At 45.0% G+C, this 19,764-nt stretch overlaps 1 long non-coding RNA gene across 1 annotated transcript in view; it reads left to right on the top strand.

Moving 5' to 3' along the window:
- The first annotated feature begins 6,141 nt into the window (after nt 1-6,141).
- LOC142665861 (uncharacterized) overlaps nt 6,142-19,764 on the top strand; it is a 79,407-nt gene continuing 65,784 nt past the window's right edge. The window contains exons 1-2 of the long non-coding RNA XR_012851588.1: nt 6,142-6,329; nt 6,547-6,668. This is a non-coding gene — a long non-coding RNA (uncharacterized LOC142665861). The remainder of the gene's footprint in view (nt 6,330-6,546; nt 6,669-19,764) is intronic.

Here is a 19,764-nt window from a genome sequence, read left to right as displayed (position 1 = left end):
AGTGTGCATCATATAGATATTTGTGCCATATGCTGCAAAACAACATAATGCACACTTGAGAGTCTGCCAACCTATAATATAAATGGAAATATCTGTTCTATATAAAATATTCCATCTTTTGTAAACTTGAAGTTGACCCATGTAACTGGTAAACCATGGATATTCTAAGGCCCAGTTCACATAAATTTTTTATGCTAATTTTGTCACGTCACCCCAAATCCCCCTTCATTGATATCAATCGGAGGTAGAGGTGTTTTTTCCAGTGGTCATTTGCTGTCCATTCCCAGGAAAAAAAAAAAGCACCATACCCTTTCTTGGAGCAGTTTCTGCAGAAAAAAAGAAGCGTCGGAGCGTTTTTTTAAACGAGGTTTTTGACCAAAATCCACCCCTGAGGATTTTTTGCCATGGCTTAATAAAAATAAAAAAAACGCCCAAAAAAAACCAAACCGTAAATAACAGCCACAGAATATGTGTCAAACGCTTGCATTTCAAAATCTGCCACAAAAATCCGATAGGGAGTTTTAAGGCAGATTTTTTTCTGCTTGGCAAGAAACGCTGTGGGCACACAGGGTCGGCCTTAGGGGTGTTCGACCTGTGTCATTGCAAAGGGCGCATCATTCCAGCAGGTGGAAGGGGGCGCTGCGCTGACTCCCTCCCTCTGCTTGTGTTTCAGAAGCGCCCGGGCCCGGCGGATCAGCGGCCTACTTTCTGCCCGGGGACTTCTTCTCTCAGTGGCGTCGGTACCATTGTTGCATCCATGGCGGCTGCTAGCGGCGACACCGGGCATGAGGGCGCCTGTGCGCCCATCGGGACGGGCCCTTCCATGGCTGGCGACGCCATATTCAATAGTATCTGCGTCCTTATGACGCAAATACTATTGAACGCTAGAGAGGAGCATGGAGGTATCTCCCTGCTCTGCTATCTACTAGCGCCACTGTAGCTCCCTGAAGGAGCGGTGTGGCCGGGGATTCCGCTCCTGGATGGAGCGCTTGATGTCTCTGTCCATATATGGACAGTGACATCAGGGGCAACTCCTGAAGTGGAATTCCCATCCCCGTGACCGGGGCTTGCACTCTAGGAGAAGTCCCTGACGTCAATGTCCATAAATGGACAGAGACCTCAGGAGCTTCTCCTGAAGTGGAATCCCCAACGCTGTGACCGGGGATTCCACTCCAGGAGAAGCACCTGACGTCACTGTCCATAAATGGAAAGAGACATGAAGAATCCCTGGTCACAGCGTCAGCAACGCTGTGGACGGGGATTCCGCTTTAACGCTGTGGACAGGGATTCCGCTTCAGGACTTGCTCCTGATGTCACTGTCCTTATATGGATAGAGACAACAAGCGCTCTGTCCAGTAGCAGCATCCCCGGCCTCAGGGGGATCCTGCTCCTTCAGGGAGCTACAGTGGCGCTATCTACAGGAAGGGGGGGGGGGTGCTACCTGCAAGGGGGCTGTGTGGCACTACCTGCAAGGGGACTGTGTGGCACTACCTACAAGGGGTTTGTGTGGCACTACCTACAAGGGGGCTGTGTGGCACTACCTACAAGAGGCCTGTGTGGCACTATCTACAGGGGGCATCTGTGAGTGGCGGGCTGATGATCATTTTAGTGAGAGTGGCGGGCTGATGGTCATTTTACTGTGAGTGGCGGGCTGATGGTCATTTTACTGCGAGTGGGGGCTGATTTTTTTGTTTTAGGGTGCATCGAATCCGAAAAGGTTTACGCAAGGATCCCGTCATCTGGGTTGCGGAGCAGCTCAGTTCATCGTGGGAATGGGGCCTAGGTGAGTAAAAAAAATTTTGTTTGGGGGCATTGTCTACAAGGGGGAGATGGGGGCTCTATGGCACTGGCTACATGGGGGAGGCAGGGGGCTGTATAGCCGAAAGATAATTTTGCACGAGGCGCCATCTATCCTAAGACTGTAGTTGTAGAAAGCAAAGTTAAAAAACAGTTTGATTTACCAATTGTTACTTGTTTGAGCTTTAAGTAGAAGGAATAAATTATTGCAGTTTCCAATAGAACTTAGACACCAGGTATATCAAAACAGCAAAGTATGTCAGTGAGCAAAGTACTTTGTTTGGGAATATCACATAACACAAATCTAACAGATGAGCTTCCACAACCTACGATTCAGCAATGCTGCTGGACAGGTGGAATCATGGCCGCCATCAGGGCAGTACTAGGGGTACTGCTGTAAAGGACCCAGCCAAACGTAACTGAAAGGGGGCCTGGCAACTGCCGCCACTTGCCTTTGGTAGAAAAAAACAGGCCCCTTCAATGGGGCCCATTCTTTTCACCAAAGTAAAGTCGTGAGCTGCGGGCCCCCCTCCACTCTGAGTTTGTCTGTACCTTTCTCCACCCTGAGTTTGTCTGTGCCTCTCGTCATGGGGGTCTGGCCATCAAACACCGCCCACCGCGCGCACACGCGAGCTACCGCGCACACCCGCGCACACAACCACACCAGGCTGGATGATTTCAGAGTACATCCCCCCTCTATTATACTCACTTGGGCCTCCTCCTCCTCCTTCAGAGCGTAGCTGCGTAAGGAGAGGGGGAGGAGTCAAGTTGTAGCGCGGTGGCGTGTGTTCTCCGATCCCCACCATTTTCTGGAGCCTGGAGAGGGAGGACTGGACCTGGAAGACTGGACCTGGAAGGCCTGTGGAGAAATCATCGCCTGACAACGAGGACTAGAGTGGGAGCTAGCAGCTCTTCTGACACAGTAAGCAAAGTGTCTGAAAGTGCTGATTAAGTATGGCCCTGTTCACACGGGGTATTTTGCAGGCAGAATAAATCCACCTTAAAATTCCTTCAAGAATTCCTTCCGATTTTGACCTGCCCACACCTTCTTGCCGCGTTTTTTGCTGCGTTTTTTGCCCGCGGCGATTGAGGACCGCAGACAAAAAACACAGCAAAAAATGCTTTTTCTGCCTCCCATTGATTTCGATGGGAGGTCAGAGGCGGAACCGCGGCAAGAAAGGTCATGCTGCTTTTTATTTTTTCCGCGACTGGCTCCCATTGATTTCAGATGAAATCAATGGGAGGCGGTTTTCCAAGCTTTTTGGCGCTGATTCCGATGTAGTGTCCTTGTCAAAATCAAGGCCAAAAAACTCTGTGTGAACTGGGCCTTATTATTAGGGTAGGAACACACTAGGCGTGAACACTTTTATGCAACAAATTTCATTGCAGAAAATCTGCAGCGTATAACAGTAGCAGCAGAGTGTATGAGATTTGAACAAGCAAAAAAAAATGTATGTCAATTTATGCTGCGGAATCACTGCTCCTCTGATGCAGTTCTGCCGCAAAAATCACAATTGAGAAATAAAAGGTATTTTTTTTATTTTAAATTTATAAAAAATTTTTAACTTACCGCCGGCCGTAGTCTAGGCGACGCAATCCTCTATTAGCGCAGCCCGGCCTCCTGTCATGACGTTACATCCAATGTGACTGCTGCAGCGGTCACATGGTCTACAGCGTCATCCCAGGAGGCTGGGCTACGTTCAGAAGAGAGACGCCTAGACTACGGCCGGGGTAAGTCTAAACTTTTTTTTCCCTGCAGGATTTCTGCAGCGGACATGCCTCACGAAATCTGCACCACTATTTGGTGCGGTTTTGCTGGCGGAATTCCCTGCGGCTACCAGGGCGGATAAGCTGTGTAGTTATACTCAGCGTATCAGCCTAGTGTGTTCCTCGCCTTATGATGCGCTCCTGAAGATGCTGGATATCTCTAAATAGGCAGTTGGTCCAGTAGAATTTGTAATATTTTTTTCTTTGTGAACCAAAAAATACAAAACTTTTGTGTCAGGCCTTGTTCATATCTGCGTTGGAGGCTCCGTTGCAGATCTGACCAAGAATACCAGATTCAATAGTGCAGCATGCTGCCCTATTGTTTTCGTTAAAACCACGGCCACCCCAACGGAAATCCAAGAAAACCCATTAAAGTCAATGGGTTTAGTTGGCGGCAGGTGTTGTCCGTTGTGCAACGGAACAGACGCTTCTTATTTTTCCGTTCTGCTCCTCTGACAGAGTAGAGTAATGGAAAGCTGAACGCAGGTGTGAACCCAGCCCTACATTTTGGGCATTTTCAGTAAAATAAAACTTGCACTCCCATGCAGGCGGAGCTTGTACGGAGTGGCGGTCAATCATGTACTCTGCTGTTTCCGTCATTGCCATACACTTTGAATGAAATGGAAGTGTGCACGCTTCACCAATACGCTCAATTCAATGTCACCCTTACTGCGGGGGGGGGGGGGGGAGTGCAGTGAGGAGGATCTGGGGGTTTGGGACCCTCGTTCTTATAATCACAAAAAAAAAATAAAGAATCAAAAACTGTAAAATTATTGTTAACTTACCTCACTTTCTTGCTTCCCTCTCGATCCCTCATTCTGGTCCCAGTTGTCCGAGATCCAAGATGACTGCTACCGTCTCAGACTTGCATGTGGAGAGCGTTGTCTGCAAGTCTGAGAAATGCCCCCACCTCCTTCACTGCTCTAAGAAGGACAAGCACCGATGATGTCAGTGCTGTGTCCATCTCTTCTGACACTTCTCCTGCTGGGTCCTTTACAGGGGCTCCAGCTGCAGCAACATCCTCACTGACAGCGCGTCAGTGGAGGACGGAGGAAGACAGCGCCAGGGTTGTCATGAATCATCTTCTGTATTTAAGTATATCATTGTATGCTTGTAATGGTCTTATATGTTTTATTGTCTGTGTTTTTTTTTTTACAGGTTTCAGTATCTTGGACTACGTCAGATCGTTGTAGGATCGAATTTTTACCAATAAAATGGTCAAAGCGGGTAGTAGGGGGCAGTATGTTTCAATAAAATGTTTTTTATACATTTTTTCACTGTATAACAGAACTAGTAATCGAGGTGTCTGACACCTCTCCATTACAATCACTAGAGCTTGGCGTCAGCCAGAGGTGTGCTATGTCCACTTTTGACTGACACCAACCCCTCCAATCTATTACCCCAATACCCAACGCACCAGGGATACTGGGAAGAGCCGAGGACTATCAGGGGCGGCCCATCTAATGTGATGGGTGGCCCCTGGGATGGCCGCAGCCTGGTGTTTTTAGGATGGGAAGGAACCAATAGCCATGGACCTTCCCATCCGGATAATCAGACTGCAGCTATTGATTTTCTCCACGTTTTTTTAAATTATATATATATTGTTTTATTTATGCATAGTGTAATGCATTTCTTAAAAAAAATAAGTAAATGATTAAAAAAAACAAAAACATGTGGGGTCCTCATATTTCTCTATCCAGCCAAGAAAAACCAACAACCGCAGTCTGAAATTCTCAGGATGGGAAAACACCAGCCAGCGGCCGCCAATTACGTTGGTTGGGCCGCTCCTGATGGTTCTCGCCTCTTCCTTGTACCCCTGGTGCGTTGGGTACTGAGCTAATTGGAGTGGTTTGTGTCAGCCAAAGTTGGACACAGCACACCTCTGGCTGACGCTAAGCCCTAGCGATTGTAATGGAGAGGTGTCAGTCAGACACCTCGATTACTAGCGCTGTTACACAGTTGAAAAAAATATATAAAAAACACTTTTTTCAAATAAACTGCCCCCCCCTACAGCCCGCTTTGACCATTTTATTGGTGAAAATTTGATCCCCCGACAATCCAACATAGTCCAAGACACGGAAAACTTTAAGCAAAATACAGACAATAAGGCCTGATTCATACAAGCGCTGCGCATCTCGGACTTGAAAAACTGCAGTTTTTCACGTCCGAGGTGCATCCGTGCTCAGTGCTGCGGGACGCGATGTCACGCATCCCCTATAGATGGGAGTCTCTGGAGGGATGCGTGATGCGTGAAAAGATTCGACATGTCCTATTTTCCCACGGATCCTTCACACGGTCCGTTGAAACAACGGCTGTGTGATCGGCCACATTGAATTACATAAGTCCGTGGGACGTGTTTCAACGGCTGTCCCACGGACGTTTAACACGTTCGTGTGAATCAGGCCTTAAACATATTAGACCTTTACAAGCATACAATGTGATATACTTACATACAGAAGTTGATTCATGACAACCCTGGCACTGTCTTCCTCCGTCTTCCACTAATGCGCTGTCAGTGAGGATGTTGCTGCAGCCGGAACCCCTGTTAAGAACCCAGCAGGAGAAGTGTCAGAAGAGATGGACACATCGCTGACATCATCGGTGCTTGTCCTTCTTAGAGCAGTGAAGGATGTGGGGGCATGTCTCAGACTTGCAGGCAATGCTTTCTATATGCAAGTCTGAGACAGCATCAGCCATCTTGGATTCCGGAAAACAGGGACCAGAATGAGGAAGCAGAGCCAGAAGCAAGCAAGTGAGGCCAGCAGGTAGGTTAATGGTTGCTTTTTAACCAATAAGCAGCAGCTCCAATGTGCGTCTAGCTGGGATGTATTTAAGTTGCTCAGCAGTCTCATGCTGCAATCTAGCACATCTTGACATCAGGCTCACAACGTCATAAGCGTTAACCGTAAAGTTTAAAATTCTGTAGAACTAATGATGAAGCTCATTATAAAATTTATTTTTTAATTTGTATTATTGCTAAAGGTCCAAAGCACTGAAGGGCAATACCAGTGACACCAACTGCTGTGTCTGCATAGGGCAGTGGGAGCGGCTCAGCTTCAGTGTGTGGTGAACACTTGTGAGCTTGATGCCTCAAGACTGCAAAGGTAAGTGTAAAATGACTAAATGGGTTACATAGAGAATTAGAATGATATTTACACACAGGGGTGTAACTACATTATGCTGGGCCCCATGCCACACTTTTGAATAGCCTTGTCCCTCTTAAGCATGGACCCCAGAGCCGACAAAAAAAATTACTCCCCACTACTCGCTCCTCTTGCTTTCATGGCCTGGTACACAAGGCCTACTGCCACATCAGGCCGGGCAGCGTCAGGAAATTATATTCGACGCAGCATACACCGTCCTAACGCTTCGTTAACCCCTTCAGGACTGAGCCTGTTTTGGCCTTCAGGATGAAGCCGATTTGTCACTATATGTGGTAATAACTCCGGAATGCTTATACCTATCCAAGCGATTCTGAGATTGTTTTCTCGTGACATATTGTACTTTATGTTAGTGAAAAAATTTGGTTGATAAATTCAATATTTATTTGTAAAAAACACCAAGATTTTGAGAAAATTTGCAAAAATTTGCATTTTTCTAAATGTAAATGTATCTGCTTGTAAAACAGATAGTAATACCACACAAAATAGTTACTAGCTAACATTTCCCTTATGTCTACTTTAGTTTGGCATAGTTTTTTGAACATTCTTTTATTTTTCTAGAACGTTACAAGACTTAGAACTTTAGCAGCGATTTCTCATATTTTCAAGAAAATTTCAAAAGCCTATTTTTTCAGGGACCAGTTCAGTTCTGAAGTGGCTTTGAGGGTGTTATATATTAGAAAGTCCCCATAAATCACCCCATTTTGAAAACTGCACCCCTCATAGTATTCAAAACAGCATTCAGAAAGTGTTTTAACCCTTTAGGCGTTTCACAGGAATTAAAGCAAAGTAGAGGTGAAAGTTATAAATTTCCAATTTTTTTTTACAAAATTCATTTGTAATAATTTTTTTTCTATACCACAGAAAGTTTTACCCGAGAAATGTAACTCAATATTTATTGCCCAGATTCTGCAGTTTTTAGAAATATCCCACATGTGGCCCTAGTGTGGTAATTTACTGAAATACAGGCCTCAGAAGCAAAAGAGCACCTAGTGGATTTTGGGGCCTCCTTTTTTTTTTTAGCATATATTTTAGGTACCATGTCAGGTTTGAAGAGGTCTTGTGGGGCCAAAACAATAAAGACCCCCAAAAGTGACCTCATTTTGGAAACTACACCCCTCAGGGAATTTATGTAGGGGTATAGTTAGCATTTTGAACCCACAGTTTTTTTGCTAAATTAATTTGAATTAGTATGTGAAGATGAAAATCTACTTTTTTTCTGAAAAAACGTAGAAATGTAAAAAATTTTCAAGGAATAAAAGAGAAAAAACACCCCAACATATGTAAAGCAATTTCTCCTGATTATAGCAATACCCCATATGTGGTAATAAACTGCTGTTTGGAAGGAGCACCATTTGGATTTTGAAATTCTGATTTTGATGGAATAGTTTTCAGTGCCGTGTCGCGTTTGAAATGCACTGGAGGGAACAAAATAGTGGAAACCCCCAGAAAGTGACCCCATTTTAGAAACTACACTCATCAAGGAATTTTTCTAGGGGTAAAGTTAGCATTTTGACCCCACAGTTGTTTTTCTGAATTCATTGCAATTATTCTGTAAAGGTAAAAATCTACTTTTTATCTGAAAAAGGGTAGTCATTTTTAATTTTTAAAAGGAATAAAGGAGAAAAAGCACCCCAACATTTGTAAAACAATTTCTCCCGATTACGGAAATATGCTATATGTGGTAATAAACTGCTGTTTGGACCCACAGCAGGGTTTAGAAGGGAAGGAGCGCTATTTGGCTTTTGGAGCTCAAATTTAGCTGAAATGTTTTTTGGGTGCCATGTCGCATTTGCAAAGCCCCTGAGAGGCCAAAACAGTGGAAACCCCCCAAAAGTGGAAATTGCACCACTTAAAGAATCTATCTAGGGATATAGAAAGCATTTAGACCCCACAAGTCTTTTGCAGGATTTATTAGAATTAGGCCGTGAAAATGAATATCAATATTTCTTCCACTAAAATGTTGCATTTTTTCAATTTCACAAAGAATAAAGGGGGTAAAAGCTGCCCAATATTTGTAAAGCAATTTCTCCCAAGTACAGCAATACCCCACATGTGGTCATAAATGGTTTTTCATTAGAAAGTAATTAACCCTTTCTGGACTGATACATTTTTTTCTTTTCCTTTTTAGTTTTTTCCTCCCCGCGTTCCAAGAGCCATAATTTTTTTATTTTTCAGTCAATAGAGCGGTATGAGGGCTTATTTATTGAGGGACGAGCGGTCGTTTTTATTGGTACCATTTTTTGGTACATACACCTTTTTGAGCACTTTTTATTAAATTTTTAGGTAGAGCCAAGGTGACCAAAAAAACAGCGATTTTGCCATTTTAAACTCTTTATTTTTCGCGTGAGATGCTCCATACATCACCCCCCACATGCTATGTCGTGGTGCGCAAAGGGGTTAATGTGCAGCGGATGGTGCAGAGTGAAAATTAAAATTTTCCACTCATATGCCATTTTAGTGCACTATATGTTATGCCCAGTTTGTGCCACTGAAGACAAATACCTCATAAAATATTAACCGGGTTCTCCCGGGTATGGTGATGCCATATCTGTGGACGTAAACTGGTGTTTAGGCACACTGCAGGGCTCAGAAGGGAGGGAGCGCCATTTGACTTTTGGGGCGCAGATATAGCTTGGTAGTTGTTCTGTTTGGGGTTTTACTGGTGTTTGAGTTTATAATGTGGGGGCATATGTTAGCTGTGCGGGGTACATCAGGGTATAATAAGAGGGTATAATAATGCAGTAAATAAATAATAATTCATAGATATGTGGCACTGATAAATGGCGCCCAATCTTATCCGCTTTTGGACACTCTGCACAACTTTTTATTTTTTCTCTACCGGAGCTGTGTGAGGGTTTATTCTTTGCGGGACAATCTGTAGTTTTCATTGGTAACATTTTGGGGTACCAGAAATTTTTTTGATCACGTTTTATTTAATTTTTGGGCAAGCAAGGTGACCAAAAACCATCAATTCTGACAATGTTTTTTTTTTTTTTTTTTATGGCCTTCACCCTTGTCTATAAATGACCATTTTACTTTATTCTGCGGGTTGGTACGATTACGGCGATACCATATGTATATAATTTCTTTATGTTTTGCAGCGTTTGTGCAATAAAATCACTTATTTATAAAAGAAGTTATTTTCTGTGTCACCATAATCTGAGAGCGATAACTTTTTTATTTTTCAGTCAAAAAGGCGGTGTAAGGGCTTGTTTTTTGCGGGACGGGTTGTAGTTTGTATTGGTACCATTTTGGCGTACATGCGACTTTTTGATCACTTTTTATTGCATATTTTGGGAGGGTTGGTAACCAAAAAATTGTGATTAGGGCATTGTTTTTCGTTTATTTTTTTCGTGTTTATTTTTTTACGTAGTGTAATGCATTCCAACTGTCATTGTGACGTAACAGTCACACTGACAGGAAGCCTCTGAGGACCGGCCTGAGGCTGCTCCTCCGAGGCTTCCGTACATGGCAGCCCGGAGGCCATTTTCTGGCCTCTGGTTGCCGTGATAAGGATCGCTAGCCCCCGCAAATGCATGTGGGGGGCTGCCGATCCGCTGTAAACCTCTTCAATGTGGTGATCGCAATCGACCACCGCATCGGAGGGGTTAATTGCTGATTTCAGCGGCGACAGGCCGCTGAACGGCGACGGGGAGAGCAGGGCAGACACCAGTTAACCGCCGCTGCGGTGTAGTGCCGCGTGGCGGTTAACTGTTAAAGCGCAGACGTAACTGCACGCCCAGGTGCGCGAAGTTACTGCTCACCTGGGCGTTCATTTACGTCAAGGCGCGGGAAGGGGTTAAATACATGGATCCAGTTTTAAGTGGGGCTCGCCCATTCCAGGTCGACCCGCCCCCCTGTGACCACAATTGTTATGCCACTGTTTTAACAACCTTTTTCCCCTTTGCTCTTATGCATCTATTTTTGATCATAGATGGGGTTTTAAGATTGTACCGAACCAAATCCTATATCTTCTATTTTGTTATGTGAAACTGTCGGCCTATTAATGTTGCCCTAACTGCGGGCAGTATGATATAGTGTCAGGTGTACTGATTAAACTAAACTATGTGTTACTCTAAAGTGCTGCGTCACTTTAGAGAAATCATAGCTTTAGCACTGGCTTGTGTCCATTGTTAGGGCAACATCAGTGTGCTAAAAAGTTCCTTTTTAAAGTGTTTTTTCAGTCCCTAAAAATGTATGGCCTATCCTCCGGGTCCAACTATCAAGACTCCCACCGATCAACTATTTTGAAGTGAGTGCTGCTTCCCCTTCATTTCTGCTTGCTCACTGTGAATCGTTGACATGGATGTAGCGGAAATTCACAGTATTGCAGCCTTCTCCCATTGAAGTGAATGTGAGAAGGCTGCAATACTCTGAATTGCGCTACATCTGTGTCGACGATTCACAGTGAGCAAGTAGAAATAAGGGGAAGCAGCGCTCGTGCGAGCGCTGCACACCTTTCATAACAGGTAGTTGGACCCCGACCCATCAGCTATTGATGGCCTATCCTGAGGATAGGCCATCAATTTTTAGGGACTGGGAAACCCCTTTTAAGTATTATGTTCATTACATTTGCAGAAAAAGGAATAAAGTCTATTTACTTTTAAGTTAGATTAGAGTAGGGCCCTGCCAAAAGAGTCTACCTTGTTGTGGTGGCAGGCTTCAAAATCTTTCGGCCAAATAAAAAGTTATTAGTTATGTATCACTTAAAGAGTGTGATATGGTGCTGGACGGAGTATTGTTAACGGGCGGTGCCACGGTAGGGGGGCCCAGACAATTTAGCTGTATGGGGCCCTGAAATGCCTGATGGCGGCCCTGGGTGGAATTACAAGCATAACAATAATGTAATTCCAGATAGATTGCAGGCCGTTCTTATTTGGCCTATGATGCTATGATGTTAGTCAAGGTAGTTAAAAAATGTCTGTGCTCCACATGTTTTCATGCTGCCATAGAGTTGTTAAATACCGCAGAATTCAAGCCTAAATAATAGCCAACTAGGCCACATGTAACATCTCACATTTCCATTGGGTCATTTAGCATTACATTCTGTTTTTGGAGTCAAAATAGTGGAAAATGGAAAAAACGTCCTACGGCTTCACATTCACGAACTATAAAAAGGAGGGGGTTTATGTATCAATAGCACCTCGTTGAAGGTTTGAATTCCAATTTATAATATCTGATAAAAATAACCGGGGAGACCTGGGGAACTATTTAAAGGAGGACCATATTGCTCAGGTTGAATATACTTTAAGACCCCATGCACACGACCGTAAAAAAACTCTGTAGTTGCAGACCACAATACAGTCCGCAATTACGGACCCGCCCGGTTCTATTGGCCGCAGACACTTTTCCGTAGCTCTACGAAAGGGTGTCCATGCAGTAGAACAGTGACGGGAAATATGGAGCATGCCCTACTTTTCGGATTTTACGGGCCGTGCTTCCATACTTTGTATAGGAGCACGGTACGAAAATGCGGCGCATGGCCCACGGGCATCGGCGGCCAGCCGTGCCCGCAATCGCGGGCTGTGATTACGGGCACGGCCGTGTGCATGAGGCCTAAACAGATATTGGGTGAGAAATATTTTCCAAAGAATAAACTTTGGAGATTATCATTTTGATTGTGCACAATTTTGTGCCGCATCGATAGTAGGATCGCTGAAAGTATACAGAGAATATGAGTCTGCTATATTCTTTAAGCGATCCTATCAGCCAAACGAAAAAAACCTGTGGCTACCAGGAGTTCGGAGCTGTGGCTGTAATATGCTGCCCTTACATAGGGTTGTATATGTTAAAGGGAGGGAAAAGAGGAAAGAATGTGATCTATTAATATAAAACTTTTATTGATATGCTTTATGAAATGTTAAATACTTTTGTGTCAAAAAAGACAAAAGTATAATAGGTATGATACCTTTATTGGCTAACCATAAAAGTTCTATATGCGGCTTTCAGAGCACAGAGGCTCCTTCTTCAGGCAGTTTACAAAAAAAAAAAAAAAAAATGATATGCTTTAAAATTGACAATAGAGAAAAATCCAATAGTGCAAACGGGTACGTGCGAGTGACCCCCAAGCTTACATACCCCTTGGCCATATCAGGGGTGTAGCTAGGGGGGGGCAAGCGGGGCATTTGCCTCGGGCGCAAGGGAAGAGGGGGCACCGAAGAGCAGCTGATCGCTGCTGGCAGGCGCCCCGTATGTCGGACACCTGCAGCAGCTTAGGAAGAGCCAGGAAATATAGGGCGTTCTGACTGGGGTCTGTGACAGCCATGGAGTGGACCAGTCCAGTCACCTGACCTGTCACCTGACCTCACGTCAGTGACATGAGGTCAGATGAACTCAGGTCAGGGGACAGGTCCACTCCCGTGCTGCAGCCTAGCTGCATCTGCCTCCACTCTGTGATCTGTGCTCTGCCGAGAAGCAGAGAGGAAGCTCCGCCCACAGCCCGTACTCACCTGTCAGCAAGGAGACATGGTGAGTGTCTGTGTCTGTCTGTCTGTCTGTGTGTGTGTGTGTGTGTGTGTGTGTGTGTGTGTGTGTCTCTGTCTCTGTCTGTCTGTGTCTCTGCATGTGTTTGTCAATTATATCTACTACATTATCTGTACTGTGTAGCAGAGCTGAGATTGTAATTTAGCACAATGTGTTATCTGTGATTTTACATAGGACTGCAGGGGACACAACTACATTATCAGTACTCAGAGAGTTATCATTGTGCTATCCAGTGGCGTAACTACCGCCGTAGCGGCTGCTACGGTGCCTGCGGCATGAGGGGGCCCGTGTTGCCCGCCGGCACGGCCCCCCCCATGGCCGGAGGCTCCGCTAGCTGCCGCTATGGCTGCTACAGCGCGACACCACTGAACACTACTGCAGAGCAGGGAGGTATCTCCCCGCTCTGCCATTAAACAAAAGACATGTATCCCCTATCCACTGAAAGTCCCCTGAAGTTCTCCATCACAAACCTCGGACTTCCGGGGTCTGTGTCGGCTTCTCCGTAGAAATGAATGGAGCGCCGGTCGCGCTTGTGCGCATGCGTGACCAGCGCTCCTTTCATTTTTATTGAGCTGCCGACACAGACGCCGGAAGTCAGAGGTTAGTCATGGAGAACTTCAGGGGACTTTCAGTCCCCCGTTCTCCCTATCAATCCAGCGATCACACATGTATCCCCTATCCTGTGGAGAGGGGATACATGTCTTTTGTAGGACACACTGTAGGTCAGATTTTTTTGGGAGGGGGGAAGCTGTATGGCGTTCCCTACAGGGGGGGGGGCAGTATGGCGTTCTCTACAGGGGGGCTGTATGGCGTTCTCTACAAGGGGGGCTGTGTGGCGTTAGCGCCATACATCCCCCTCTGTAGATAACGCCATACAGCCCCCTGTAGATAACGCCATACAGCCCCCCCCTGCAGGGAACACCATACAGCCCCCCCTGTAGAGAACGCCATACAGCCCTCCCCTGTACGGAACACCATACAGCCCGCCCTGCAGGGAACGCCATACTGCCCCCCCCCTTGTAGGGAACGCCATACAGCCCTCCCTGTACAGAACGCCATACAGCCTCCCCCCTGCAGGGAACGCCATACAGCCCCCCTGTAGAGAACGCCATACAGCTCCCCTGTAGATAACGCCATACAGCCCCCTGTAGATAACGCCATACAGTCCCCCTGTAGATAACGCCATACAGCCCCCCTGTAGATAACGCCATGCAGCCCCCTCTGTAGATAACGCCATACAGCCCCCTCTGTAGATAACGCCATACAGCCCCCTTTGTAGATATCTACTGGGGGGGGCTGTAAAAAAGGCACTATCTACAAGGGGGGGGGGGTTGTGTGACACCCAGGGGAGGGGGGCCCCAGTCAAAAGTTTGCTATGGGGCCCAGTCTTTCCTAGTTACGCCCCTGGTGCTATCTGTAGTGTTACATAGGACCGCAGGTAACATCTCTGTAGCAGAGCTGAGATTGTAATTTAGCACAATGTGTTATCTGTGGTGTTACATAGGACTGCAGGGGACACAACTACATTATCAGTACTCAGAGAGTTATCACTGTGTTATCTGTGGTGTTACATAGGACTGCAGGTAACATCTACTACATTATCTGTGCTGTGTACATATGTGCCTGTGTGGGTATATATGTGTCTGTTTGTGAATGTGTCTTTGTGCTTGTATATTTGTGCCTTTTATGTATTTGTATATGTTCCTGTCTGTGTATTTATCTGTGTGTGTGTGTGTGTGTGTGTGTGTGTGTATATATGTGTTTGTACGTCTATTTACCTGTTTTTATATATTCCTGATGTGTGTATGTATATTTGCCTGTATGTCTAAATATCTGTCTTTATGTATGTACAGTATATATGTTCCAGCGTGTCCATATATGTGGTTAGTTTTTGGTTTGTGTAGGGGGCGGCAATAGAGAGTCCCGCACAGGGCGCCATCCAAGCGAAGGCCGGCCCTGGCTGTCACCAACCCTAGTCAGAAGGAACTCCGCCGCTGCCTGCGCCGCATGACCTCCTCGGCTTCTCCGGTAAGTCACACCAGGCAGAGCGGAGAGTGGTAGCGGTAGGCTACCGCTCACTGGTCTGTTCACAGTGTGGCGCTAAGTACAAGGGGTGGGAGTGTGGCTCTATCTACTAGGGGGGAAGCGGGCTGTGTGTCGCGCTATCTACAAGGGGGGCTGTGTGTGGCCTCTTTAATTTATTTTCTTTTAATTTATTTTTATGTTAATTACATTATATAACTATATCGCTTGTAAAATGTAGAGATGCTTTTATACTCGCCTTACATTAAAAAAATAGTGAAAAAAAATTACACCTCGTTGATTGGTAGGGAAAGAAAACATGACGAGGGGGAAGGAGATGTCGGGAAATAAGTTGGGGGGGGGGGGCGCCAAACTGAATCTTTGCCCCGGGTGCAGGAGAACCTAGCTACGCCTCTGGCCATATAGCCAGTATAGCAATATATGTTGTTGTGAGATTCACATTAGAATGTGTGCTGCCAGCTTAGGTAACTATGGAAATTACATTGAGTCCTGTGCTGCCAAAAATTGGCAAGCAGCACAGTATGAGTAGGTTCCAGCTGCCGGCAATACAGTGAGCGTTGTATGACAGAAAGCGAGATGTACTCGCAATTGAGGCCGGCCGAGACCAAGTGTGCTGCCATGCTGTTAGCAAGCGGCACAATGTGAACAGGTACCAGCCAACTGATCTCTCACGATAGTGCTCCAGAGGCCGCAGCAGCAGCGTGGTAGACAGCTGTGGCTGGTGTGATGCAACAGCGCCCAGCTGTCAGCTGGAGCAGCGGTATGAGTGAGTCATCTAAATGTCAGACTCTTTCCGGGTAATGCAGGACCCGGCATATACGATGTGCCTGGGAGCAGAGCGGCAAGACACTACTCCCGCAGATGGACAGAGCAACAGTGTAAGGGAGACCGTACGGTGGATTGACCGACGACGGTCAGCAGTTATTGCAGGAGGTAAGTAATGGATCACACCCAGCTGCTGACATGGAGCACAGCGGGGTGTGTTACGAGCTGCACTGTTGTGCTCGTGTGACAACTGTCAGCTGTCAGTTGGTCCGATTGTGGGATAGTATTATGCTGGTAACCGATTGATTATTGCTGTACAGCAAAGGCCATGTACTGCACCATGGATTGTAAAAAAGTGCTAAGCACCCAACGTGCATTTCGCCAGCATTCTAGTGTCTTCTAGGGGTGGGGGACCGCCATTAAACTGCCCTATAAATAGGGCAAAAATTGATTGACAGCCAGTCCAGACAATCTAAGGCTTGGAATAAAAATCAATACAAAGGTCATATTAGAATAATGGATGACCAATCAGATCAAAGATTATTGAATTGTGGATACCCATGGCTGGATAAATGGTCAATAATGGCATATTAATGTTAAAAAAATGAATGTTTTTTTGATACTAGAAAAACTAGAAAAATTACACAAAGAGATGTATGCAAATAAGAAAAGAGATTAATAAGAAAATAGAATTATGAAATAGAGCAAGGGGAATTGTATGTACAGATGGAATGAAAATATAGAATTGTGTTTTATGGTGAAATTGACATATAGTTGAAACTTTAACCTCAATATCTAGTATTAGAGAAAACAGCTAAATCCAAAGTTCTCATTGAGTCCAAATGGATTGACTGAATTAAAATTAAATATCCCCTCACTCTCTTTTTTAAGGAGTGCCAAGTCTAAATCTCCCCTTCTAATGCCCAGGCGTATTTGACACAGAGCCCAGCCTTTGAGAGTAGTCCAATTCAAATTGTGCTTGACTTTGAAGTGTCTAGCTATTGGGGTCGGGCAGAATGGTTTATTTTTTGACTGACACTTACTTAGATTTTTGTCAGAATTAATGATGGAGTTGATGTATTCTCTGATGCTAATACGTAGTTCTCTCACTGTTTTGCCAATATATTTGAGGCCACACGGACATTCAAGACAGTAAACCACCCCAGGTGTGGTACATCTGATGTGGTCTCTGATGTGGTGGTTGATTCCATAGGCGTCTACGAACTCTCTTTTTTCTTCCAGAATTCTACAAGCCCTGCCCATTTTGCAGGGATAGAAACCAGGATTCAGAGTTGCCTTGGTTCTGTTCTCTCTTGAGAAATGGCTTCGTACCAGTTTGAAATTGTCTTGCCCTTTCTATATCCTAAGGATACTCTATTTCCTAAGATGTTCCTAAGTATTGGGTCACTGAGCAGGATTTTCCAATGACAATTGAGGATGTTGTTCATTTCATCCCAATTCTCATGGAAATCCGTAATAAATCGTGGTTGTTCTCGTCCCTTGTCAATTTTCACCTTCGGGGTTAACAATGTCTCACGTTCCCTTCTCAGCGCCCAGTTATATGCCTTTTTGATGCTCTTTTTGGAATAATTCCTCATTGACAGTCTGTTCTTTAATTTTGCTGCCCTCATTTTGAATAGCTGGAAGGTGGAACAGTTTCGTCTAAGACGCAGAAATTCCCCTTTGGGGATCCCTTTGATAGTATTAACTGAGTTGTGCACTGGTGGCATCTAGGAGGCTATTTGTAGCTGTATCTTTACGAAACAGATCAGTCTCGATTATGCCGTGTTCATTTGTGAAGAACTTTACATCAAGAAAAGGTATTGAATGTTGGTCATACGTTAAGGTCAGTCTTAGGTTAAAAACATTAGTGTTCAAAATTCTTATGAAATCTTTCATCAGAAGAACCATTCCAAATGAACAGAATATCGTCAATGTAACGACGCCAAATAGTGATCTTGGCTGGGAAATTATCCATTGAAGAGCAAAAAACAAATCTTTCTTCCCACCAACCAAGATAAAGATTCACAAAAGTTGGTGTTACCGCCGCCCCCATCGCCATTCCGCGTGTTTGTAATAAGAACCGTCCATCAAAAAGAAAGTAATTGTGTTTGAGAATAAATTTAAGTGCACGTAGGACAAAAGTCCTACGGGTAGGATTGTAATATTCTTATAGCATTTCTTATTTGCATACATCTCTTTGTGTAATTTTTCTACTTTTTCTAGTATAAAAAAAACATTAATTTTTTAACATTAATATGCCATTATTGGCCATTTATCTAGCCATGGGTATCCACAATTCAATAATCTTTGATCTGATTGGTCATCCATTATTCTAATATGACCTTTGTATTGATTTTTATTCAAGGCCTTAGATTGGCTGGCCTGGCTGTCAATCAATTTTTGCCCTATTTATAGGGCAGTTTAATGGCGGTCCCCCACCCCTAGAAGAAGCCAGAATGCTGGTGAAATGCACGTCGGGTGCTTAGCACTTTTTTACAATCCATGGTGCAATACATGGCCTTTGCTGTACAGCAATAATCAATCGGTTGCCAGCATAATACTATCCCACAATCGGACCAACTAACAGCTGACAGTTGTCTCACGGGCACAACAGTGCAGCTCGTAACACACCCCGCTGTGCTTCATGTCAGCAGCTGGGTGTGATCCATTACTTACCTGCTGCAATAACTGTTGACCGTCGTCGGTCAAGCCAACGTACAGTCTCCCTTACACTGTTGCTCTGTCCATCTGCGGGAGTAGTGTCTTGCCGCCCCGCTCCCAGGCACATCGTATATGCCGGGTCCTGCATTACCCGTAATGAGTCTGACATTTAGATGACTCACTCATACCGCTGCTCCAGCTGACAGCTGGGTGCTGTTGCATCACACCAGCCACAACTATCTACCAAGCTGCTGCTCCGGCCTCTGGAGCACTATCGTGAGAGATCAGTTTGCTGGTACCTGTTCACATTGTTAACAGCATGGCAGCACACTTATACATTTATATGAATTCAACAGTAATACTACTTGACAGCACATAATCTAAGGTCGAATTTGTGATACTCACTGATCAGCCTCGTGGGGTCCTGTTACAGCTGATTGTCAAACAGTTGGTCTCGGCCGGCCTCAATTGCGAGTACATCTCGCTTTCTGTCATACAACACTCATTGTATAACCGGCAGCTGGAACCTACTCATACTGTGCTGCTTGCCAATTTTTGGCAGCACAGGACCCAATGTACAGGGTGGGCCATTTATATGGATACACCTAAATAAAATGGGAATGGTTGGTGATATTAACTTCCTGTTTGTGGCACATTAGTATATGGGAGGGGGGAAACTTTTCAAGCTGGGTGTTGACCATGGTGGCCATTTTGAAGTCGGCCATTTTGTATCCAACTTTCAATGGGAAGAGGGTCATGTGACACATCAAACTTATCGAGAATTTCACAAGAAAAACAATGGTGTACTTGGTTTTAATGTTACTTTATTCTTTCATGAGTTATTTACAAGTTTGTGACCACTTATAAATGTGTTCAAAGTGCTGCCCATTGTGTTGGATTGTCAATGCAACCCTCTTCTCCCACTCTTCACACACTGATAGCAACACCGCAGAAGAAATGCCTCCCGATCTGACCCCCTTAGACTTTTATCTTTGGGGTCATCTGAAGGCAATTGTCTATGCTGTGAAGATACGAGATGTGCAACATCTGAAACTACGGATACTGGAAACCTGTGCTAGCA

This window comes from Rhinoderma darwinii, chromosome 13, assembly GCF_050947455.1.
Source record: "Rhinoderma darwinii isolate aRhiDar2 chromosome 13, aRhiDar2.hap1, whole genome shotgun sequence".
Taxonomy (NCBI): Eukaryota; Metazoa; Chordata; class Amphibia; order Anura; family Rhinodermatidae; genus Rhinoderma; species Rhinoderma darwinii.
This window is presented reverse-complemented; position numbering and strand designations above follow the sequence as displayed.